We start from the raw sequence: 26,881 nt of genomic DNA on the forward strand, positions 1-26,881 counted from the left end.
CTTCCTTCCTCTCATTATTTATGACATTATAGTGGGAGAGGGGTTCAAACAAAGAATACTCATCACTACATTTTCCACAACTATATTTTCTATCTAGCATTAGTCAAGGAACCTGCTAATAGGCCTAATAATGCATAGCTAGAACTACATGAAGCGCTTACTCTCAGGTTGTACAACAAACCGTTCATGGTAATGATGTTGTGGTTCATCCAATCAACAAATATTGATTGTGCTCTTGTGAGTATCATGCAAGGTGTTGTGGCTGAAATGGTTAGCAGGACTGACTCAAGGAACTTACAGTCAAGTTGGGAAGACAGAGAAGCACAAATAATCTTGCAAATATATAAGATATATCAGTTAAGTTACATGCAATATATCAGATAAATAATGTGTTTCTCTGTTCATTTATGTATTCATTTTGAACTCTAGTTATTTGTGATAATCAATCTTATTCAATAAAATTGCACATTATTCCAATTTTTAGTCTTCCTTTAAGAAATTTAATGCAATTTTATATTTTTGTTCCTAATGACTCTGCATCGTTGATGTATTATATTCTGAATGAAATATAGTTCTCCCCACTATTATAAAGTATGTTTTTTTCTTTAAGTCATCTGTGTCCAGGCACATTAATAATTATCACTTTTTGTTTGACAAAGTATCTTTGATTTTATAAACACAGTATCTTTATCAAAGAAGGATAATACTGTGTATCTTTTTAAATATTCAAACTGATCATTTTTTTTCTTAACGCATTAACTTGATCCTCTATCAATAGTTGAGTAGTAGGGCTGATTGCAGCCATCTCTGTTTTATTCCTCATTTTCATAGAAATAAGGCTAGCATTTGCTGTTAGTTTTGGCATAAGAGTTATTTTTTATATTGGCATTTCCTTCCCATTTTCTCATCGTCCTTCCTATAAGGAGTATGCATGGCCTTCTCCATGGCCATTTGACTTCCAGTACCTCGCAGTTGAAGTTGTTTTGGTTCAAGGAGTCACTGAATGTCATGTTCAACAGAAGCTTTAAGAACCATTTCATGATTTTGCCAAGATTCATTTTCTTCTACTTCTATGAGTTAAAACTGAAATATTTCAGTTGTAAGTCACACTTGATTTCAGAGTAGGTAGGCTACTACATTAGCCAGGATCCAATAATGAGGAGGATATATGGAACAAAATTGAACAGAAACAAGCAGAGCCAATGTTATGCCCTGAATACATGGAAATTCAATGAAGTAATTATTTCTTGCTGTGTGATAATTACTAAACCATTTGCTTCCAAAAATTCCTATTTTATTTAAATTTTCATTAGAATCCCTGTAAGTTTTATCTAATGACCTTATGTCATCCATTTCTTTTTTTTTTTTTTTATTAGAGAGAGAGAGACAGAGACAGACAAAGAATGGGTGGGGGAGGGGTTGAGAGAGAGGGAGAAAGAGAGAATCCCAAGCAGTCTCCATGGTATCAGTGCAGAGCCTGTTGGGGGGCTTGAATTCACTAACCATCAGATCACGACCTGAGCCTAAACCAATAGTCGGACACTTGACTGACTGAGCCACCCAGGTGCCCCTGTCATCTATTTCTAGTTATATGATTTTTCCTTTTAATGTATTGATTGAATGGATTATGTTGATATAGTTCCTGAATTATGACAACATTCCTGGACTACCTAATTGTAGTATATTAAACACTATCTATAGTACCTACGTATTAAACACTACCTATAGTATAGTATAGTATAGTATAGTATACCTATAGTATAAACACTACCTAATTATAGTATATTATTTTTGTTAAGTAATACTCAATTCTGTGTATAGCAGACCCTCTTTATCTGCACTATCCCTTTCTGTGGTTTCAGGTATCTACAGTCACTGAAAGTCTAGAAGCAGATGATGGTCCTTCTGACCTGTCATCAAGTCAGTAGCACTCTGTTGCTGCATCACAATGCCTACATTATTCACCTCACTTCATATTGTCAAATAGACATTGTATCATCTGACATCATCACAAGAAGAAGTTTGTGTATAGTCCAAAAAGATATTTTGAGACTAAGAGGCCACATTTACATAATTTATTTTACAAGACATGTCATAATTATTGTATCTTATTATTGTTGTTCATCTCTTATTGTGTCTAATTTATGAATTAAACTTTATCATAGATACATATGTATAGGAAATTAAAACATAGCGTAAATAGGGTTCAGTACAATCTGCAGTTTCAGGCATCCACTGGAGGTCTTGGAACATACTCCCCATGGAAAAGGGCGGATGTATATATATATATATATATATATATATATATATATAGTAATAAGTTAAATTAGATTTGTGGCATAAAATTTGTTGACAAATACCTTGTAGTATTGTATGACCTGAATAATTTTAATTCTACAGGTATTAGTTTTGCAAAGGTTTTTAAGAACTTTAAAATTTTCTGTACTAAATTATCATTGAAGATGGCAGGCTGAGAATAGGCTACAATCTTCTCTACACTCCAGATTTAGAAAAATTTTGAAAAAACAGCCAAAAAACAAGCACTTATAAAAAGGGAACATTTCACCACTTCACTGATCATAAAAGAGTTAGACATCTCTCAGAGATGGGCACTATATAGGATGATATGGGAAGTCACAAAAAATAGGACAAAGGCAAAAGGCAAAACCAAATCCATGACTGTTGTACTGTTGTATACATGGAGACAATGGATGCTAAGAAGTGGATAACGCCAGAGAGACCACAATAGTAGTAACCAAGCACGTGAACTCCTAGTGTAAGCTTTCAAACATGAGCATGAGTGAGTGATATCAGGCAAGAGAAGCAGGGTATTGTGGATGGTAAAGGATGGGAGAAATATGGAGGACCCATATGTAGAAAGCTAGCACTGAAAATACCATTAAGGTACTGGCTTCTTGCTTTTTCTGAAACTATACCAGAATTCAGGACACATTTTATTCTCCCTAAGCAGTTTGCACAAACAGAAAACATAGTCGAAATGGAAATATATTCCCAAAGATGAAGATACAGTCAAGATGTCTAACAGATAAAAATAAATAAATAAATAAAACAAGACACATACAAAGCTCAACATCGGAGAGACAATTTGAACAATGTTAACTAATAGAGGAGGCAGAATTGGACTTTCACATAAACATGAAAACACTAATCATAAGAGCTGACATTATTTCCTAGGTGGCCAGCACCTTTTTACGTCTATGTGTTCTACCATTAAATGGATGAAAGAATGCAGGAATAGACCAAAGTCCTACAATAAGAATGATTAGCAGTAAATGAAAGCAGTAATGAAAGCAGTAATTATTAGTAGAATAAAAGTGATAAATCTCAAAAATGAAAACTGTTGTTGAAATTAAAAACAGAAGTCCAGAATGTCCTGAGAAGAAGCATGCATTACGTTCTGGAAGATCTTGTTGAAGGGGTAAGCCAGAAAGCACCACGGTTGGAGAGAGATGAGGCATGTGAAAGAAAGATGGCAAAACGTGGAGGCATCTAGCAGTTTCAGTATGTGACTTACTGGCAGCCCAGAGGAAGTACGTGGGATATAGGTGTGTACAAGACCACAGGCGATCTGTACTCAAGAAGGAGTCTGATGAAAAGAACCCACTCTGTCCTGAAGAGGATAAGTTAAAACAAACAAACAAACAAAAACTAATAGATTTAGACAGAGTGACAAAGAATACAAATAAAATCTTAAAAGCTTCCAGGAGGATATACAGATACGGCTACTGAAGTCAAGATAGCAATGGAACAACATCTATGAGCAGGAAGACTGCAAAGGCCCACACATAAGGAGGGAGAAAATGTACAGCCTTATATTAATGTATTAATAATACAAGATTACACGTCGGTGAACCATGCTTTCATATTGAGTTAGAAACAAAATAAACCCATCAAAGAATAAGAAAGGGCTAATAGAGGGAAAGTTGAAGTTGATGTAATAAACATAAGAGTTAATAAAAATAAAGATGTAAAAGATAATAAAATAACATATTCAAACTTTTTGAAGTATGACAAAAGAATAAAAAGCTAGTCATTTTAGACCTAAAGTATTAAATAAATACAGATACCAAGAAGATTAAAACAATGTTAAGAAAATACTATGGACAGTTTAACCTAATTTGTTTTGGAGAATACATATAAGAAAAATGGCTCTACAAGCAGAGACGTAGAATGAAGGTGGAGTCAGATTGTGATCTCCAGAGACACTGACATAGTCTGTGAAGATCCACCAGCCTGGAATGCTTTTACCTCCAGTCATTCAGATTTCAACTCAAATATCAGGTTTTTTGAGGCTTTCTGACCATCCTAATAAAATCAGTTGCCTCGTCTTATATCATTATTCCACTTATTTTTCTCTCTTATCAGTGGTTGGAAATTTGTTTTGTTGCTGTGTAATGTTGGACCTGATTGTAGCTACTCAGTAAATTATCATCTGATTAATTGATGGACTGATTAATTAACCCCATTTTATTTTCTATGATTCTTTTTGTTGTTTATTTTCTTTCCAGCACTTCCTACCTTTTCTTTTTTTTCTTCCTATTGGATTGCATAATAAACTAAAACATTTTTCCACTGACAATTTTAAAGACGAATTCTAACAAACCTTCAAAAAACAAAGTTTCCATTTTATACTTGCTCTTTCAGCACTGAAAAAAGAGGAGGAGGTGATGAATCACCCTTCTCCATCTGGCATCATGTTTCCTTTATCTTGATTGAAAGGACCCCAGAATCATCCCATGATGATTAGGCCCAAAATCAATAAAATTTCAAATAGGCACCACATAAGCTATTGTAAATAGATGAATGCCTATCTAAGAGACAGCATCTACATATACACAGATAGGAATAAGTTGTGAGGAATGCCAGTGTGGAATACCGTGGCAGGCCCTGTGGATTCCTGGGAAAACTGTTAAATAGTCCAAGAAAATTATTGTGAAACCAAGGTGAAGGCAGGATGCAGTCATAGAAGCAGCAGGAAGGTGAATCATCAGGGGCTTGATTATTGGGGTGTATTTGGAGTTTAGGGGTGACAGAACACCAAGATGGTGGAAGAGGCCACCAGGGGGACAAACTCACCTAACTGGAATATAGCATTGGTTCCCTGGCCCGAGACTTTGACACTCAGGCTCCTTGCCCTGTGCTTGTCATATGGTTGAAGGTGTTATTTTGTTAATTTATCATTGGCTAATGAATTTGCTAACAGCACAAGGCAGTGGGGTCAGAATTGAGAAAGAATTCCGTGAATCGCGTATGCTATAATCCTTCAAAACTCTCTTCTCGTTTTTGTCAGGCAGTAACTATATCACATTTTTTTTCAATATATGAAATTTATTGTCAAATTGGTTTCCATACAACACCCAGTGCTCATCCCAAAAGGTGCCCTCCTCAATACCCATCACCCACCCTCCCCTCCCTCCCACCCCCCATCAACCCTCAGTTTGTTCTCAGTTTTTAAGAGTCTCTTATGCTTTGGCTCTCTCCCACTCTAACCTCTTTTTCCTTCCCCTCCCCCATTGGTTTCTGTTAAGTTTCTCAGGATCCACATAAAAGTGAAAACGTATGGTATCTGTCTTTCTCTGTATGGCTTATTTCACTTAGCATCACACTCTCCAGTTCCATCCATATATCACATTTTTTAAAACGCTATTTCTATAATCTGAGGTGTTCATACTTTTTCCCATTCATAAAGTTAGTGATCTTCATAGCCAACTTGATTCCCTGGCACATTTCAATACTTTTAACTTTGTGGACCACAGGCAGATGTTTAATGTGCAGGAGAATGGAGTGGCTCTTATTCTTGCTGTAGATGTAAACATCTTCTAAGTTGGTATGTTTTGCACTTAATTCTGGATTTTTGCATAAAAGACAGATAGTATGTTGTAATCCTAGATAATGTAGCATGCTTTCTTTACACTAGATAAATGGTTGGCAGGGAAATGAGCTGCCTAATTCCCGGGAGAGTGACTGATTTAGGACTCCAGTGCTGTGCTCTGAATCCACCAGCACCCAGTTCGTGGGCATATTTCCAAAGGCTGCTTGCTCCCAGGTGAGGAGTTGCAAAATTCATGGCCCCAAAATATGTCCCCTTGGCATGTAGATTATTTTGAATTGAAAGCAATCAGGACCCAGTAGGCTCAAGAAAAACTTATACCTTTCCCTTTAACTAACCGAAAGAATTTAGACTCGGAGCCTGATTCAGAAAAAGAGTTATTGCCAGAGATAAATTTTCATCTGAAAGATCCATCTGTGTGACAGGGCAAACATCTAATTACCAAACATCTGCGCTTCTTATTGTCCTATAAATTATCTTCCTCCCCTTGGAAGCCCCAGGCCCCAATCCTATCCCTTAGCTCACAGTGACATATAAGCCTCAACTGACTGACTTGTCTCATATTCTTTATGGGGCTTCCATATGCGTGTAATTAATTTTTTTCTCCTGTTAATCTGTCTTATGTCAATTTAATTAATAGACCAGCCAAACAAACAAACAAACCTAAAGACTAGAGGGGTAAAACATGTCCTCTCCTACACAGGCAATGACTGAGCACAGCAGAAGACTATGACAGACCTGTTCCTGAAGGGTGACTTTGGCTGAAGGACTCCGTGATGACCTTGATGAAGTGTCTTAGAACTGTCCTGTAAAAGGAGGTACTTCTGCCCAAGCGTCCTTTTTTCCTTCTGTCTTCCACATGCATCAAACATGCATTGATCACTTGCCTTGACTCTGTCCCCATTTATCCTCACAAGCAGTTCACCTAATAAATCTCTTGCACATTTAATTACATGTTGATGTCAGCTTCCCAGAGGACCCAGACTAAAACAGGTACTAAATTGTTCTAAAAATATAGGCTTCCAACTTGTTTTGGGTAATTTCTGGAAAAATTCCCTCCCTCTTTTCTTAATAAATTGTCAGATGAAACCACTTTAGCTTTTGAAACTAAAGAAATGAATAACACCAAATAAATTAAACTCGGTAGTGTAATTGATTTAATGGGCTGCATGTTAATAGATCAGCTATGATGTTTCACTTTTCTGAGCTGTTGCTGGACCATCACTAATGAAGAGGAACAGAATTTGCCACCTCAAAATATACCTCTTTGGCATAAGAATTATTGTAGGCTGCTTTTTAAAAAATCAAAAACACTGAAAACTGACTAGAAGTTACCCTCTGTAAAAGACACTTATATTTATAACAGAAACCTTCATTTGTAAGGGTGTCTCCTTACAGAGAAAGATGACCAGGTCTCCAGAAATTCTTATCAGTGGGGAAGGCAATGAGTTACATCTGCATAACAACTTTACCTTTGTTTATTGTACTCTTCCTGGTAACCTCCCCAAATTGGCCTTCCCCACCTACTCCAAAATCTTTCTTTTATCTTTAGCTAGAAATGGTATTTTAGGTGGTGGCTTAGACCATTTAGGGTAGTTATTCACTTTTTCTGGGTCTCTCCTATGTATACAGGAGGTATATATACTATTAAGCTTCTGTTTTTCTCTTGTTACCCTGTCTTTTGTTACAGGGGGTATCTCAGCCAGTAACCTAGAAGGAGAGAGGGAAGATTATTTTTCCTACCTTATTCTAATTTTTAATTATTTAGGGAATCCACCTCAGAAACAAACACCTTAAAGAGTATATGCAAGGACTAGAATTCTTTTTTAATTGTGATAAAATCATTTCAACATCAAATGGGTTCCCATATTCCCTTAGTATGTACATTTTCTTTTAAAACATGAGAACATTTTCTGAGAATTGTGTGAGTTCATTTAGATTATTGAATTAAGGGGCCGAGTGTAAAACCTTGTTCCAGATGGTAGAAATACTTGTCACTCCCTAAGACTACTTCAATGCCTAACATTTCTCTCCCCACGTTGAAGACACTAAGCATGGTTAACAGAGTTGAGGGCACTTGGTTTGCTTTAGGTGGTCGCTCTGTAGGAAATATCTAAAATAAAACCAGGGTGTTTTCCACTTCCTACCTTGACTCTGCCTCAGGCAGCATATATGACTTCACCCTGGTTGTTGATATGCAAGGCCTCCTGCAGTTGGCTTCTCCATTTTCCAACATAGTTTACATGGAAGGGATAGGAGAGACATAGCTCTAATGGCAAAGCCTTGAAAATCCTTGGGAGTTCCCTGTTCCTATAGGAGCGTGGTTACAGCTCTGACTCCCATCCCGTCATGTTTCCTCTTTATAATGCTACGAAAACAAAAAATCCTTTAAGAAATCCTACTGAGTACCACTCCTGTTGCAGGATTCTTTTTTTTTAATTAAGTAATTATTTTAATTTTATTTTTTATTTTTTAAAATTTACATCCAAATTAGTTAGCATGTAGTGCAACAATGATTCCAGGAGTAGATTCCTTAGTGCCCCTTACCCATTTAGCCCATTCCCCCCTCCCACAAACCCTCTGGTAACCCTCAGTGTGTTCTCCATATTTATGAGTCTCGTCTGTTTTGTCCCCCTCCCTGTTTTTATATTATTTTTGTTTCCCTTCCCTTATGTTCATCTGTTTTGTCTCTTAAAGTCCTCATGAGTGAAGTCATATGATTTTTGTCTTTCTCTGACTGACTAATTTCACTCAGCATAATACCCTCCAGTTCCATCCACATAGTTACAAATGGCAAGATTTCATTCATTTTGATTGCCGAGTAATACTCCATTGTATATATATATACCACTTCATCTTTATCCATCGATGGACATTTGGGCTCTTTCCTTACTCTGGCTATTATTGTTAGTGCTGCTATAAACATGGGGGTGCATGTGTCCCTTCGAAACAGTACACCTGTATCCCATGGAGAAATGCCTAGTAGTGCAATTGCTGGGTCATAGGGTAGTTCTATTTTTAGTTTTTTGAGAAGCCTCCATACTGTTTTCCAGAGTGGCTGCACCAGCTTGCATTCCCACCAACAATGTAAAAGAGATCCTCTTTCTCCGCATCCTCGCCAACATCTGTTGTTGTTCATGTTAGCCATTCTGACAGGTGTAAGGTGGTATCTCATTGTGGTTTTGATTTGTATTTCCCTGATGATGAGTGATGTTGAGCATTTTTTTCATGTGTCGGTTGGCATTCTGGATGTCTTTGGAGAAATGTGTATTCATGTCTTTTGCCCATTAGTTCACTGGGTTATTTGTTTTTTGGGTGTTGAGTTTGATAAGTTCTTTATCGATTTTGCATACTAACCCTTTACCTGATATGTCATTTGCAAATATCTTCTCCCATTCTGTCGGTTGCCTTTTAGTTTTGCTGACTATTTCCTTCACTGTGCAGAAGGTTTTTATTTTGATGAGATCCCAGTAGTTCATTTTTGCTTTTGTTTCCCTTGACTCCAGAGACATGTTGAGTAAGAAGATGCTGCAGGCAAGATCAAAGACATTTTTGCCTGCTTTCTCCTCAAGGATTTTGATGGCTTCCTGTCTTACGTTGAGGTCTTTCATCCACTTTGAGTTTATTTTTGGGTATGGTGTAAGAAAGTGGTTCATTCTTCTGCATGTCACTCTCCAGTTTTCCCAGCACCACTTGCTGAAGAGACTGTTTTTATTCCAGTGGATATTCTTTCCTGCTTTGTCAAAGATTAGTTGGCCATATATTTGTGGGCCCATTTCTGGGTTCTCTATTCTGTTCCATTGATCTGAGTGTCTGTTCTTGTGCCAGTACCATACTGTCTTGATGATTACAGCCTTGTAGTATAGCTTGAAGTCCGGGATTGTGATGCCTCCAGCTTTAGTTTTCTTTTTCAAGATTGCTTTGGCTATTTGGGGTCTTTTCTGGTTCCATACAAATTTTAGGATTATTTGTTCTAGCTCTGTGAAGATTGCTGGTGTTACACTGATAGGGATCATGTTGAATATGTAGATTGCTTTGGGTAGTATCGACATTTTAACAATATTTGTTCTTCCTATCCAGGAGCATGGAATCTTTTTCTATTTCTTTGTGTCTTCTTCAATTTCTTTTATAAGCTTTCTATAGTTTGCAGTGTATAGATTTTTCACCTCTTTGATTAGTTTTATTCCTAGGTATTTTATGGGTTTTGGTGCAAATGTAAATGGGATCGATTCCTTGATTTCTCTTTCTGTCGCTTCATTGTTGGTGTATAGGAATGCAACCGATTTCTGTGCATTGATTTTATATCCTGCAACTTTGCTGATTCATGAATCACTTCTAGCAGTTTTCTGGTGGAATCTTTTGGGTTTTCCGTATAGAGTATCATGTCATCTTTGAAGAGTGAAAGTTTGACCTCCTCCTGGCCAACTTGGATGCCTTTTATTTCTTTGTGTTGTCTGATTTCAGAGGCTAAGACTTCCAATGCTATGTTGAATAACAGTGGCAAGAGTGGACATCCCTGTCTTGTTCCTGACCTTAGAGGGAAAGTTCTCAGTTTTTCCCCATTGAGGATTATATTAGCGTTGGGTCGCTTGTATATGGCTTATATCATCTCGAGGTATGATCCTTCTGTCCCTACTTTGTTGAGGGTTTTTATCAACAAAGGATGCTGTGTTTTGTCAAATGCTTTCTCTGCATCTATTGAGAGGATCATATGGTTCTTGTCCTTTCTTTTATTGATGTGATGAATCACGTTAATTGTTGTGTGGATATTGAACCAGCCCTGCATCCCAGGTATAAATCCCACTTGGTCGTGGTGAATAATTTTTTTAATGTATTGTTGGATCCGGTTGGCTAATATCTTGTTGAGGATTTTTGCATCCATGTTCATCAGGGAAATTGGTCTCTAGTTCTCCTTTTTAGTGGGGTCTCTGTCTGGTTTTGGAATCAGGGTAATGCTGGCTTCATAGAAAGAGTTTGGAAGTTTCCCTTCCATTTCTATTTTTTTGGAGCACCTTCAAGAGAATAGGTATTAACTCTTCCTTAAATGTTTGGTAGAATTCCCCTGGAAAGCCATCTGGCCCTGGACTCTAGTATTTTGGCAGATTTTTGGTTATGAATTCGATTTCCTTACTGGTTATGGGTCTGTTCAAATTTTCTATTTCTTCCTATTTCAGTTTTGGTAGTGTATGTTTCTAAGAATTTGTCCATTTCCTCCAGATTGCCCATTTTATTGGCATATAATTGCTCATAATATTCTCTTATTATTGTTTGTATTTCTGTTGTGTTGGTTGTGATCTCTCCTCTTTCATTCTTAATTTTATTTATTTGCATCCTTTCCTTTTTCTTTTTGGTACAACTGGCTAGTAGTTTATCAGTTTTGTTAATTCTTTCAAAGAACCAGCTTCTGGTTTCATTGAGCGGTTCTACTGTTTTTTGTTTTGGGTTTTTTTTTTTTTCTGTTTTGATAGGATTAATTTCTGCTCTAATCTTTTATTATTTCCAGTCTTCTGCTGGTTTTGGGTTTTATTTGCTGTTCTTTTTCCAGCTCCTTAAGGCATAAAGTTAGGTTATGTATCTGAGATCTTTCTTCCTTCTTTAGGAAGGCCTGGATTGCTATCTACTTTCCTCTTATGACCGCCTTTGCTGCATCCCAGAGGTTTTGGGTTGTGGTTTTATCATTTTCATTGACTTCCATATATTTTTTAATTTCTTCTTTAACTGCTTGGTTAGCCCATTCATTCTTTAGTAGGATGATCTTCAGTCTCCAAGTATTTTTTACCTTTTCAAATTTTTTCTTGTGGTTCATTTCGAGTTTCATAACGTTGTGGTCTGAAAATATGCAGGGTATGATCTTGATCTTTTTGTACCTGTTGAGGACTGATTTGTGTCCCAGTATATGGTCTATTCTGGAGAAAGTCCCATGTGCACTGGAGAAGAATGTATATTCAATGCTTTAGGATAAAATGTTCTGAATATATCTGTTAAGTCCATCTGGTTCAGTGTGTCATTCAAAGCCATTGTTTCCTTGTTGATTTTTTGATTAGATGATCTGTCCATTGCTGTGAGTGTGGTGTTGAAGTCTCCTACCATTATGATATTACTATCAATGAGTTTCTTTATGTTTGTGATTAATTGATTTATATTTTTGGGTGCTGCCACATTTGGCGCATAAATGTTTACAGTTGTTAGGTCTTCTTGGTCTATAGACCCCTTGATTATGTTATAATGTCCTTTTTCATCTCTTGATACAGTCTTTGTTTTAAAGTCTAGATTGTCTGATATAAGTATGGCTACTCCGGGTTTCTTTTATTGACCATTAGCATGATAAATGGTTCTCCATCCCCTTAATTTCAACCTGAAGGTGTCTTTAGGTATAACATGGGTCGCGTGTAAACAGCATATAGATGGATCTTGTTTTCTTATCCATTCTGTTATCCTATGTCTTTTGATTGGTGCATTGAGTCCAATGACATTTAGAGTGAGTACTGAAAGAACATGAATTTATTGCCATTATAATGCTTGTAGAGTTGGAGTTTCTGGTGGTGTTCTCTGATCCTTTCTAATATTTGTTGCTTCTGGTATTTATTTATTTATTTGTATATATATATTTATAAATATATATATGAATATCTATATATATTTTTATGATATATATATCATATGTGATATATGATATATACATCATGTATATTTATGATTATATACATATATATATACATATATATATGTGTATATATATATATTTATTCATCTTTTCTCCCCTCAGAGAGTGCCCCTTAAAATTTCTTGCAGGGCTGGTTTAGTGGTCACAAACTCCTTTAATTTTTGTTTGCCTGGGAAACTTTTTCTCTCTCCTTCTATTTTGAATGGCAGCTTTGCTGGATAAAGAATTCTTGACTGCATATTTTTCTGATTCACTACACTGAATATATCCCTCCACTCCTTTCTGGCCTGCCAAGTTTCTGTGGATAGGTCTGCTGCAAACCTGATCTGTCTTCCCTTGTAGGTTAAGGACTATTTTTCCCTTGCTGCTTTCATGATTCTCTCCTTGCCTGAGTATTTTGTGAATTTGACTATGATTTGCATTGTTGATGGTCGGTTTTTGTTAAATCTAATGAGAGTCCTCTGTGCTTCCTGGATTTTGATGTCTGTGTCTTTCCCCAGGTTAGGAAAGTTTTCCGCTGTGATTTGCTCACATAACCCTTCGACCCCTATTTCTCTCTCTTCCTCTTCTGGGACCCCTATGATTCTGATGTTGTTCCTTTTTAATGAGTCACTGATTTCTCTAATTCTTAAATCGTGCTCTTTTGTCTTAATCTCCCTCTTTTTTTCTGCTTCGTTATTCTAAGTTTGTCCTCTATGTCGCTGATTCTCTGTTCTGCCTCATTCATCCTTGCTGCTGCTGCATCCATCCATGATTGTAGCTCAGTTATAGCATATTTAATTTCATTATGACTATTTTTTTACTTGTTTTATCTCTGCAGAAATGGATTCTAATCTGTTCTCGACTCCAGCTAGTATTCTTATTATCATGATTCTAAATTCTTGTTCTGACATCTTGCTTGTATCTGGTTGGTTAAATCTCTGGCTATCGTTTCCCTGTGCTCTTTGTTTTGGGGTGAATTCCTTCGTTTTGTCATTTTGAAGGGAGAAAAGGAATTAATGAGGTAGAAAAATTAAAATTAAAAGATTAAATTTTAAAAAAATATTAAAATTTAAAAATTAAAAATACACACACACACAAATCGAATAAATGATGCTAGGTCCTAGGTATGTTTTGGCCTCGGTGTTGAAAGTAGTTTCACAGATTAGAAGGAAAAAAGGGCCGTGGGAGAAAAGGAAAAAAAAGGAAATTGTTTGAGAGTTTGAAAAAATGAATACACTGAAGTAGACTAAAATGAGATGATGGGAGTAAAATAGAATTTGAAAAACTATATACAAAAGTAAAGAAGATAGTAGAAAAAATTAGAGAAAAATATTTTTAATAGAAATTGAAAGTAAAAATGAAGTTTTTCTTTTTCTGCATTAAAGAAAAAGAAAAGAAATGAAAAAGAGAGCAAAAGACAAAGACAAAAAAGGAAATCGTTTGAAAATTTGAAAAGGTGAATACACTGAAGTAGACTAAGATAAAATGATAGAAGTAAAATAGAATTTGAAAAAACTTACACCAAAGTAAAAAATATAGTAATAAAAATTAAAGAAAAATATTTTAATAAAAATTGAAAATAAAAAGGAATGTTTTCTCTTTCTGTATTCAAGAAAAATAAAAGAAGTGTAAAAGAGAAAAAGAAAAAAAGAAAGAAAAAAAAGGAAAGAAAGAAAGAAAATTGAATAGATGAACCTGCTAACAGATTGAACTAGGACTGAAATTGCTTCATTTTCCCCTAGAGGTCAGACTATGTAGTGCTTTATAGTCCATAAACTAATCAGGCAGTGAGACTTGTGTTCTTAAGGAGCGAAGTTGCCCCAGTTGGGCGGGGCTCAGTGTAACGGTTCTGCTCTCCACTAGATGGCGCTGCTAGCCTACTGTTGTGGAGTGTTGCAGTGCTCGTAGGTGTGTATGTGCATGTGCGGGAACGGTGAAAATGGCACTACCCAGCTACCCAGTCTGTTCTCCCAGATCAGCACTCATCCTCTGTCTTCAGCTTTTGTCCACTCCCCACTTTTTCACTCTCTGTAACCAGGTCCAGACAGTATCTCTCTTCCAAGTTTTGTCTCAGATGCAACTGTTTTCCCCACCCCTTACTTTCAAAGGACTGCAGCTTTGACCCGTTCCGCCCCTCTGTGGGAGGGTCTCACCAAGCAATTGCCGAATGAGCAATGGCCAAATATTGGTTGCACCCAGGAACTTCCACTGGACCCTGCTGCTGCTGATGCCCCGAAACTGCAGCCAGGTGCCAGCCCACCCCAGAAAAAGTTTGCAAGATGGTGTAGCAGCAGTGTTTCAGGGATTATGGAAAAGCACAACACACATCTGGCACCAGGCTTCACCCTTAAGGACCTTGCCCCAGCACCAGCAAATGTGGCCGCCTTCTGGGGTCTGCCAGGTGGCTTCGACAATCTCTACCAAATGTCCTTCCAGCAGTGGAACCACTTTTCCTCGTGTGGCCCGAGAACCTTCTGGACCCCACTGTGTTCCTAGGGATTCGCCCTTCCCACCAGAGCACCACCAGGTATTGACCTGCAGAGTTGCAGCCTTTGTGCTCCCCTTGTTCACAGTCTTAATGGAATTTAAACCCTCAGTTTTCTCCTTTCCCCCTCTTTAGTTTAGTCCCTGCAGCTGTTTTCCAATTTTCTACTTTCTCTCCAGCTGCTTTTGGGGAGGGCTGCTTTTCCCGTATTCTACACCCCCCCCCACCAGTCTCCGTCCTCTCTCCACTCACAAAAGCACCTCTCTTCCTGCTCCTTCTCGCTCCCCAAGTTCGCCTCTCTGCGCCGCGTACCTGCTGAATTCTGTGGTTCAGGTTGTGCAGATTGTTGTGTTAATCCTCCAATCAGTTTTCTATGTGTAGAGGATGGTTTAATGTTGGTCTGGCTGTATTTCATGGACGTGAAAAAAACTTCCATGCTGTTTTGCCATCTTGGCTCCTCCCCTCCTGTCGCAGGATTCTTTACCTCAATTCCCTGAGTTCCTTGTCTCTCCTTTTTGAAGAATGAAGAGGTGGACACAAAATAAAAGCATCAGGCAAACGTTTATTGGAGCATGAGATCAGAAAGGAAGAATAGTATGAAGGTCCCTTTACAGAGAGGGGGCATAGGGACTATAGGCAAAGGTCTTTTTTAATAAGGTTATGGTCACCCACCCACACTTTCCCTTCCCCCTTATTCCTTCTCAGGTTTTGCCCTTATTGGCTGGATAACTTTAGGTAGTGGGCTGTCCATTCCTGATTGGCTCCACTCCATTTTGTGAGGAGTCAGACTATGGTCATACTGTGCCTCATATAACATAAGTTTTATGGTTTACTTATTTTAGTTAAGTATTTTGATGGTCAAATTCTGGAGGGGAACCTGAGGGGAATTAGTTGGTGTCTGTTAGAGAGTTTGCTCATGGTCAGACACTCCCAAAGTATGTGTTTTTTCCCACCCAGAGACCTCAGGTCCTAACCTTTCTTTCTCTGCCTGTATTATCTTGTCTTTCCCTATCATACTCTTACTAACAAACCCATCAGTATCTTCAAGTGAAGAAAATCTACAATTTCATTCTCTACCCCGACCCCCATAAAAAAGTGTGTATGCAGGTGTTGCAGGATTTTTTACCTCAATATCTGGGATTTGTTGTCTTGCCTCTTTGAGGAATGGAGAGATGAACATGGAATGAACAGCAGGCAAAAGTGTGTTAGAGTATAAGATTAGAAAGTAAGAAAGCTCTCTTTACAAAGAGGGGGCATTTGAAGTTGAATACCCATGACAGTAGTCAAGGGTCCTTGATTTATAAGGTTCTGGTCCCCCCCACGGCACCCTCCACTTCCCTTCCTTATTGTTGCTTCTCAGGTCCTACCCTTATTGGCTTGATATATATATATATATATATATATATATATATATATATATATCAATATATATATATATATGTATATATATATATATATATATATATCAATATATTGATATATATATATCAATATAGTTGCTGGGTTGTCCATTCCTGATTGCCTCATTTCCATTGTATGAGGAGTGATCTATGGACATACTGTTCCTTGTGGGTCATAGGTTTTATGGTGTACTTATTTTTAGTCAGGTCTTTTGTCAATTTCCTGAGGGAAACCTGAGGGGGAGTGGTGGTATCTGTTAACTTCTTATGAAGAACCTTGTGCCCAAGGGGGTTTCTGTGGTCAGATACTCCCAGCATTGTTCCAAAATATGTGTATTTCCCCATCCAGGGACCTTAGGTCCAAACCTTTCCCTTTCTGCCTACTGAATCCTCTTTTGCTGTCATATAGGGGGACAGGGATGTACTTGAAGCAGCAGACTTAGACTGGAAGTTAACAATTGTGAGGCAGGACCAGGGGGCATCAGAATGGCTGCTGTGGTAAGTGGTAGAAACACAGCAGTAGCATGAGCAGTGGCAGAGCCTGGAAAACCCAGCAAATACAAGCACATCCTTAGTATAACCACTGCGAGGAAAGCTGAGAATAAAAATGAGCAGGACAGAAAAACTGGGAAAGAAGAAGAAGAAGAAGAAGAAGAAGAAGAAGAAGAAGAAGAAGAAAAGATTTGGAAATTTGAAGAACAAAGCACATTTGCACATTTATTAAGTAAACTTCCTGATGCTTTACAGAAGAGGGAGCCCTTGAGCTGAGAAACCTGGACAGCTACTCTAAAACCTTCCTCTCACCTACTCCTAGCACTCATTTCTCACTTCTCACCTGCTGATAGCTGATATGTAGGGAAATTTACTAATAAAGGAGGAAAGTAAAGAATAGAGTGATTAGGGCAGGGATATAAACAAGAGGAAAGAATCTCTCTATATAACAATCTCTATAGTTTAGACTCTTGGATCATACAAATGTGTTACTACTCAAGAAAAAAAAACAACAAAATAATTTCTTGAGATTAAGAATAAATGGAAACAAGTTAACCCAGTTGCTTATCAGTTTTAAGGGTAACCACACAAAGAGTGGGAATTCACAGCATACAATTTCGACTGTGTATCCTTAGTGAAATGTACTGTAAGCACAGATAAAAAGGTTGATTTCATCTTAGTCAGTGATTTAATTAATAGTAGTCTTATTAGCGATTGTATCTTGAAACTGTTTCCTTTTTATAATGAGATAAAGCAATTAAGTATATTAATTATTTTGAGTCCCGATTTTCAGTGCTAGAGAAGGTAGATATAATTCAAAAACAGAAAACTCAAATAATTTAAGTGAACCCCCTGTTATACTAAAATTGAATTGCATTTATCAGTGTGAATTCATTATTTTAAAACACATCTTCTAAGTGTCTTCTAACTATGCACCCAGGTCTGAAAGCAATGTCATTCAAACAGTGAGCTTATCTAAGCCTAGTGTTTGATTCCTTCGTGCCATTCTGAAAGGCACTAAAAGGAACTAGAGTTCCATAGAAAAATAACTGATTCCCAGTCTGGGGAAAGGAGAGTACAAAGGTGCCTAGGATGTTTTTTGTGAATGGAAAGTTCCAAAAAATCTGTAGAGTTGTGTTAAAAATGACACCAGATCCTGCTTGAAGCCATGTACGTTGACCAACATTGTAGATGATTTGAGCATCCAAAAAATGATTGCAGTTAATAAAAATATATTATATCTCTATACAAATCCAATTATTGACAGGATTTGAGGAGAAAGAATGAGAGAGTAAGAGAGGAGAGAGACAATAAGCCAGAAATAAAATTTGTCAGTTGGAGGTGGGTTTTTGTGTCAGTCCCCTGTTCTGTGCCAACTCTGTCTGGTCTTCTCAGTTGTCACAATATCTGAAGCCCCCTTGTCCACTTCTTTTGTCTCAGCCACGTTGGTGACCAACTCCATGGGCACACAAGCCCACAGCAGCTCACAATTTTTTTGTGTTCTATGCCTCTTGCCTTCTGCCCTGGAGCTTTTCTACTGGCACAGAATCATTAGACATTGTAAGACTTGCTTGGTCTCATGTCAACAGTAAGTCTTAAATGATGAGAGATGGAAGCTGGTGGGTAAATTATCTCTTTTACCTGTTGGATAGATGGTCTGAGACAAAGTAGTTTACTTGGCGTCTCAAAAACCAAACAAACTAGCAGTCAGCTTGCTCATGCCAAACAGTAGCCAGTTTGATAATTCACATACTATGCTCTCCCTCTTTCCCTACCTAAGTCCCCTTTTCCAACACCTTTGCTTCCCTTAGATGGCACATCATAGTAAACTAGCAACCTATTAACTGTGTGTAAAACTTTTTTTTCTAGAATCTAGATCAAGACACATTTAAACAAACTCCTGTTCTTGTAATTTGGTTTCAAAGAGAAATGACTTAGAATTTTTACTGCTTTTTGTAATAGGGACTGTATTTCTGATAAGTAAATAGCCCAATAAATGAGAAAAAAAAAGCTTTATATGATAAAACATGATAGTAAATGTAAATAAACTATAAACATTAGAAAATTATCATGCTGCAACCTAGGTGAAAATTACAATCAATGTTAAAATGATTTACTATCTTATTGATGGGGATTTAGAAATTTACAAAGTAACACCATGGGGTTTTTTTTCAGAAAGGGAAATATAACTGTATATAACTAAGAAATCATTCAGTTACCACTTTTTTTTTTTAAATTTAATGTGTATATATTTTTGAGAGAAACACAGATTGCAAGCGGGGCGGGGGGGGGTGGGGACAGAAAGGGAAGGAGACAGAATATGAAGCAGGCTTTAGGCTCTGAACTATCAGCACAGAAACCAATGTGGGGCTCTAACTCACGAACTGTGAGATCATGACCTGAGCCGAAGTCGGATGCTTCACCGACTGAGCCACCCAGGCACCCATCATTCAGTTACCACTTCAACCCAGCAATCAACTTTAGCAATGCAAGGATTTTACCCAAGCCAGGTACAAAATATATTTTTGAGATAAGTGCTGAGTTTTTTATATCAACAGGCTATTAGATAATATTAGGGAATTAGTATCTTTAATACATTTCACCCAAAATAACACATTTGGGCCCTTTCACAGGATCTGGTCATATGGACCTATTCTGGGTTTCTAGGAAAAAGAAAAGAAAGAATACTGATGATCACTAGTAATGTCTTCCACAATGATATCAGGTTTCCCTATCAATAAATATGGGTATAAGCATTTAATTTTGGTCCTCTTTAATGTAATTTGGTAAATTGCATGAGGATGTCTGGAGCTGTGGGCAGGCATAGACCAGGTGGTTGTAATGTATAGCTATGAACCACTTATTTAAGAACCACAAACAGTGAAGCATGCCTAGTTTTCTAAGGAAGATATTCAGCGCTATACCAACTTTGCCAAAATGTAATCTGGGCATACTCTTACTCAAAGTGAAGGATGAGGATCACTTGGGTAGCTCAGTCCGTTAAACATCTGACTTTGGCTCAGGTCATGATCTCATAGTTCGTGAGTTTGAGTCCTGCATAGGGCACTGTGCTGGCAGTGCAGAGCCTACTTGGGATTCTCTCTCTCTCCCTCTTTCTGCTTGTATTCTTCTCACATTCTTTCTCTTTCTCAAAAGAAATACATAAACTTAAAAAAAAGTGAGGGATGAATGTATAGTCCAATCCTACTTAATGGCAACATGGCTCATAATCTTTATCCCTTCTTTTTTCTTTTTTTAAATGTTTATTTATTTTGAGAGATAGAGAGAAAGCAGGGGAGAGGCAAAGAAAGAGAGGGAGGAAGAGAATCCCAAATAGGCTCCATGCTGTCAGCACAGAGCCTGACTTGGGGCTCAAACCCATAAGCCATGAGATCATGACCTGAACCAAAATCAAGAGCTGGTTGCTTAACCAACTGAACCACCTAGGCATCCCAATACTTATCCTTTCAAAAAGCAATAAACAAGCATTATTAGCCTGGTGCATGACATCCTAGAGTCAAGGCTGAGGTGACCAAAAGTGAGAGCAGAACTGGCAGTGAGATCCTTGTAGGTAGGGCCAAGATAGCTGAGATACAAGTCCACAAAATGGGCAGCCTACATAGTAGCTGGGAATCCAGAGCCAGATGCCCATGGACAGATAAATAAATAGATTAGTACAGCCATGTAGTGGACTGTCATAAATCAGAGGCATATGTGAAATACTATGGATGAATCTCAGTAACATGATGGTGAGGGCAAAAAACAAATTCCCCAATACTGCATGCCGGATGACACTCTATGATCAAGCACAAAGTCAAGAAAACCTAAGAAAAATATTGTTTCCATTTCCTTATTATGTCAGAGAGCTATAAAACAACAACAACAACAACAACAACAACAACAACAAGCAAGTGACAAATACACATAGTTACTTGTGGGGGCTGCAGTAAGATGGGACAAGGAGAAAAATTGGATACATTTAGGTAATCAGTAATGATTATCTGAGGCTGTGTTCATTTATTAAACAAAATAAAACAATGTCATGCAAGAACCGAAGAACTAAGAATAAAACTTAATCCAACTCTATGTACCTAGGCTCTAAAAGATTAACTTATCTCTCACATTTGAAAGTCTTATTAAATGAATAATTTGTTTCCAAATTTAAAAAAAAGTGTTAGTGATCTCAGTGTTAATTCCTGTGATATTCTTGCAGCACAATAAAATGTTAACATGTGAAACAATTCTTAACCTGAAGGATATGATTTAGGAAACTTTCAGAACCCTACATCTCTATGGAAACAAAGCAGGGAAAAGAAATATATGTGCCTGCCTTTTATTTTCTCCTTTGTTGAGAAAAGGCTTCAATGAAATAAATATTAAAACTATTAAAAATAGAGTAATATGTGTTTGAACAAAAATGTTTGAATTAAGTTAATATTATTACCTCTCTAAAGAGTAGCTATGCATTAGTTATGTTGCTATTTTCCTCTTTTTTCCATGTTGGCTAAATGAGCAGACCTTAAAGTGAAGATATATATACCCAGTGAACATGGTTTACATTTTACTATGGACTGATCTGGGTCTCCTCAAAATTCTTATCTGAAGCTCTAACCCCCAGTTAGAATGCATTTGGGAATTGGACCTTGAGGGGGTAATCAAAGTTAAATGAGGGTATAACAGTGAGGCCCTAATCCAACAGGGATGGTTCCCTTATAAGAAGAGGATGAGACAACAGAGCTCTCTCTCTCTGCGATGTGAGGGCACAGTGAGCAGGCAGCCATCTGCAAGCCAGAGAGATTTCCACAGGACCTGACCATGTGGGCACTCTAATCTCAGACTTTCAGCCTCGTGAACTGGAAGAAAATAAATTTTCTGTGATGGCAGTGTAGCTAATACACATATTTATAATAATCGAAACATTGTGTATTTTGCTATAATTATGCTATAATTCTTAGAAATATGGGAGTGTCTTTTTGTAGCAATAGAAGGAGGTGAAAAAGGTATATAATCATAATAATGATATATCCAAAGCCATTGCTTATTGGTGTAAAATCAAGAAGTAACAATATACCCTAATTGTTTAGAAACATGAAGTAAATTCCAAATGAATTTGAAGAGAAGGAAATTCCAAACTTCTCAGAAGAGAAGTGAAAATGTTGCATCTGGGGAGATGGAAATGAGTGGGGAGGCAGAAAAAGATGTAGGACTGTGTTGGGGAAGAAGAATTTCCTCTGCCTTTCAAGATCCTTCTGGCTGGACTTAGAATCAAATTGACATGAGACAGATTAACAGGAGAAAATCAAATTTAATAGTGTTCCTATAGGAACACAAACATGGAAATTCTAAAGACAGGCAATAAGGAGAAGTGTAGGATCTGAGGAATACAAAGAAGAGAAAGACCATTAGCATGAACTTGAAAGATGTTTAGAAAACAAAAGTGTCCTATTATGCAGATAGGTTTCTTATACAAAGAGGTATCTCTGTTAATAGCTCTCTCTCTGGTAAAGCAGGCAGTTATGGGTAAAGAGATTTTTCTGGATCTGTTGGGTTTGGATTGTTTTTAACTCAAAGTGTTCATACCAAAGTTGGCCATCTTGGGGTGGCCTGGCCCTGGCCCTCAAAATGCAAGTTTTCAAATAGAACATAAAACTACTTTAATCTCCAAGTTATGTATATGTGAAATTTTAATAAATAATACAAATGAAGTGTGTGTGTGTGTGTGTGTGTGTAGTCTGAATTGAAGTGGCTTATTTTGTAGGTGTGTCTAATCTGGATCTTAAGAAGTAAGCAAAGCCAAAATGCCACAAAAACTGTAGTTTCTTTTTCCCAAAACTTAATTTATGAAAATCTGAAGACTGGATTCAGATGCTCTGTCACCTGCTTTCCCAAAGTTTAAGATCTAATAGGGAAATGTGAATATGCTTCCCATTTGACTTCAGTTGTCCTCCCACACTGTGGCAAGAGGATATAAAGTCCTAATTACCCCAGGCCTCAGTCACGTACTTTGTTTTGGAGCTGTGTATGGTGGCATCCTCGCCAGATATTAAGGACCAAGAGTGAGTAGGGAAGTATCTATGAAAGAAAACAGGGATGAATGGATATGGGTGGCCAAACTAAAAAAAATAAGATATAACCAAATGTCAATTATAAAATCAAAATTTGGTATGTTCACAATGAAATGTCAGCTGACCTTGCTCCCATGTAATAATGGTGTTATCAATATGGGCATGCAGATTTAGCATTTTAAAACTCTTTTCTGTTTTTTGTTTTATATATTTAAACATTTGCTAAATTCAATCACAACTAATACATTAGTGACTCTGAATCATTTCAGCATGACTATAGTTTGGTATATCACTGCTGCTTGCTTAAAATATCAAAGTATTCCATTATTGGTATAACTCAAGGTTTTTGTGTCTTTTTAACCTTACTCAAGTCCCATCCTCATGTATTTCTAATATTTTACTGCTTTTCTTAACTAATTCAAATATTTTTCCAGCACTTTAATAGCTTAAAGTAGAAACAAATTAAATGTTTAGATTTAATAGCTTTGGTATTTTAACTGAATGGAATATTATACAACTCTTAAAATTATAATTCTGAATATTTGGGGAGATATATATACATATTACGTTATAACATTAAATAAAGAAGTATGCAACATAGCTATTATATAAGGTACTCTATGTACACCTCGATGAAGGAAGAAATTAATTCACAAAACAGGCAAAATGTCTTGATGGATGCTAGATTAAAAAGAATTGTTTCTCTATAGTTTTCTTTAAAATTGGTGATAACACACCTATGCTAGAAATTTTTAATGCTCACACATATTGATTATCTGTTCCTACGGGACAGTTGAGAGGCATATATTTCTCAGTCTTTTTGTAGCTAGGTGGGATCGTATGATTGGTTTTGGCCAATGGCTTGTGATAGCAATAACATGTGACATTTCCATGCTGAAACACTTATTTACAGAGGTGAGCCCTTGCGGCAATCTTTTGTCCCTTATCAAACAGATCAGAGAGGAATCTTCATGTTAAGATAGAGCCAGGGGACCTAAGCAGCCTGGGTCACACAGTTACTTTATGGATGACAAGACAGTTGCCCTGCTGAGTCCTGCAGAACCACTGTGCACTTTGTACGCATGATAAATAAATCCTTGTTGGCTGTGTTTATTTGTTTAAGCAATATAAGCTAGCCTGCCTGAATTCACACAGTTTTAAAACAGAAAAGTTACAATGACGAAAATATTTGATAACCAAATGATAAAAAAAATCTTTTACATGCTTAACTCGAGTGAATAGAAATCACAATTAAAATTGTCCTGAGGTTTAATACACATTTAGAAGTGAAACAGATTAATTTCCTACTGAATAGTATTAATTTGAATTTATTTTATAATTTCTTGAAGGCTGGCTTGATTGCTTCCTGGTACATTCTTTGTGTTTACCAGCTCTTCTGTGACTCATATGATTATTCATAAAAAGTAACCATAATTTTATTTGATTCTGACTGAAATTCAGTTCTTGATGTACACGTTCATTCATCTATTCTTTTGTAAGTGTATCAACATAGTTTAATTGAAAACTTTCCATATATCAGATACTATTGTAAGTACTAAGAATATAAATGGTAACAATAACTATAGGTACATTTAATAACTACATTTTTAATTTTAGACATTATTTTTGGCCTTTTATCTGATTTAATCCTCACATATTATGATAAGCCTAAGTACTATTCTAATTTTGGATAAGAACCTGAGGTCCAAGAATTCAAGTAACTTGCATGAGGTCATGCAGACAGTAGGAGGCAGAACCAGGATTCAAATCAATGTCTGAACCCAACATCTGGACTCTTTCCCTCAATCTACAAGACCATACACCCCAGTTGGCTGGGTACATTTATTGCTCTACTGTAATTTCAAATAGAATGCTCTGTCCTCTTCTAAAGTGTTCTGGTTTAGAAGATAAAATATGTGGTCACCCTACTCATGGCCTACGGCATCACAGGGTCCCTACTCACAAGGTAGACAGAGTTTAAGTATGTCCAGAGATGTTTTAAAGAGTGATCATATATGAAAGTGAAATTCCAAGTCCAGTAAACCTTCCTAGCTCATTATTGTCCTATGGAGCAGTTAAAATCTAAACAGAAAAGGACATTTTAGGAAAAGCAAAAAACAGGGCAGTGGGGGAGCTACACATATAGAAATTCAGCGTCAGTCAGGTGATGCCAACAAGGAACAAAACTGGGCTATTTTGCTGTTAAGAAGGCAAACAACTGTATCCATAATATTCAATTATTTATGACTTTTCCCAGCGTGCTTATTCACTAGATTATGCAAGAGTACTCAGATGATCAGCCAGGGTAAGACAGATAAGTAGAAAAGTACAAGATATTGCTTGAGAAGAATAATGTCACTGCTAAATAAGGATAATCAGTCCTTGAACATCACACTCAGTGCATTTGTGAACCAACATGTAGATCATGAAATGCAGTGCAGGTTTATTTTGTAGCTCTGGGCATCCGTCATGGTGGGCTTCTTTGTCAGATTATAAAGATTGAGATTAATGAGTGTCTCATAGAAAATGACTCAGATTTACATGGATTTATGAAACAGAATCTACCTTATTTTCAAGTAATTGACATGACTATTCCTATCTCTTTGGATATCCGGTGGAACATCAGGAGAGGAAGCATACTAACCAGAAACAGTCCATGAAAAAAAAAATTGTTTTGATGCTAACAGTTACCCAGTGCCTTTCAAATGCAGTTTGTTCCTTGATGGTATTATTCAGAAAAATATATCTCAATCTGTCTGATCACTTTATATCAATTTTGAAGTGCAAGAACACTTTGCATCATTGAAATGAAAGACTTTGAATCCCTTTCCTTCTGAGATTTGAGAAGGATGCAAAGCATTAGCCTACGTAATGAGAACAAATTATGTTATTATCAGGCAATATTTGAAAATGTGAAGTAGCTCATGCTTAAAATTGGTGAATTAAACATAAGTAGTATTTTCTACACTGTTTGTAATTAAACTATTTATCCAATAAAAGCACCATAATTAAAGACAAGAAAGACATATATTAAGGTCATATCGTTTATCAATCTATCTGAACTACTGAGATGAATTCTTGTATCTCTAGAGATATGTACAGAAGAAAACCACATAATTTTCATTTTAGAAACATGGAAAGATATTTTATATTTTACTTGACTGAACTCTAGTTATGATCCAATTTATGCTCACAATTTTGCTGAATAAATGAAAGAATAAAGGAAAGGAATGAGGAAGGGAGGGAGGAAAGGACTGTAAGAAATAGTTTGTAGTGCAAAGATGCAAACAAATCTGGTTTCATATCTTGGATTTTCTTAGAAGTTATGGAACATGGAGAAAAAATGTTTAGCATCATTAATAGTGATCTCATCTATGAAATAAGAGACATACCATTTAGAGCTGTTGGGATGACAGGAGGAACATCTATGAAAACATAAACTAATATTCAAAATGCATCAACAATATAATGAGCTAAAATAAAATTGTAATATTATTTGGATTGAGTTCTTTTAAATATGATGTCTAAGGCAAAGAAGGAAATAATCCTAAATAAGTCACAGAGATGAAAAGTACAGCATAAGGAATATAGTTAATAATATTGTAATAGTGTTACAATAATAACATGGTAATATTAATTACAATTGATACTAATTGTGAGTATTATGTATACTAATATTATCTGTATGGTGACAGATGATGACTACACTTACCTTGGTGAGTATTCAGTAATGTATAAAATTGTCCAATCAATATGCCATGCACCTAAAACCAACATTACGTTGTATGTTAATTATACTTCATCTTTTTTTAAAAAAAGAAGGAAATAGTCTTATGCTTCTACACCAAGGTCAGCCCACATCTGGAGGATTGACGCTTATATTTGCCAGCAAACATTAAGTGGAATGTTGTTAGTCAGGAGTTGTTGAGGGGATAGTGAGGG

General features: G+C 36.7%; 1 long non-coding RNA gene across 1 annotated transcript in view; it reads left to right on the plus strand.

Moving 5' to 3' along the window:
• LOC123601502 overlaps window positions 1-26,881 on the plus strand; it is a 222,646-nt gene that overhangs the window by 162,393 nt on the left and 33,372 nt on the right. The window contains exons 6-7 of the long non-coding RNA XR_006714138.1: window positions 5,939-6,067; window positions 6,555-6,669. This is a non-coding gene — a long non-coding RNA (uncharacterized LOC123601502). The remainder of the gene's footprint in view (window positions 1-5,938; window positions 6,068-6,554; window positions 6,670-26,881) is intronic.

Source organism: Leopardus geoffroyi, chromosome D1, assembly GCF_018350155.1.
Source record: "Leopardus geoffroyi isolate Oge1 chromosome D1, O.geoffroyi_Oge1_pat1.0, whole genome shotgun sequence".
Classification (NCBI taxonomy): Eukaryota; Metazoa; Chordata; class Mammalia; order Carnivora; family Felidae; genus Leopardus; species Leopardus geoffroyi.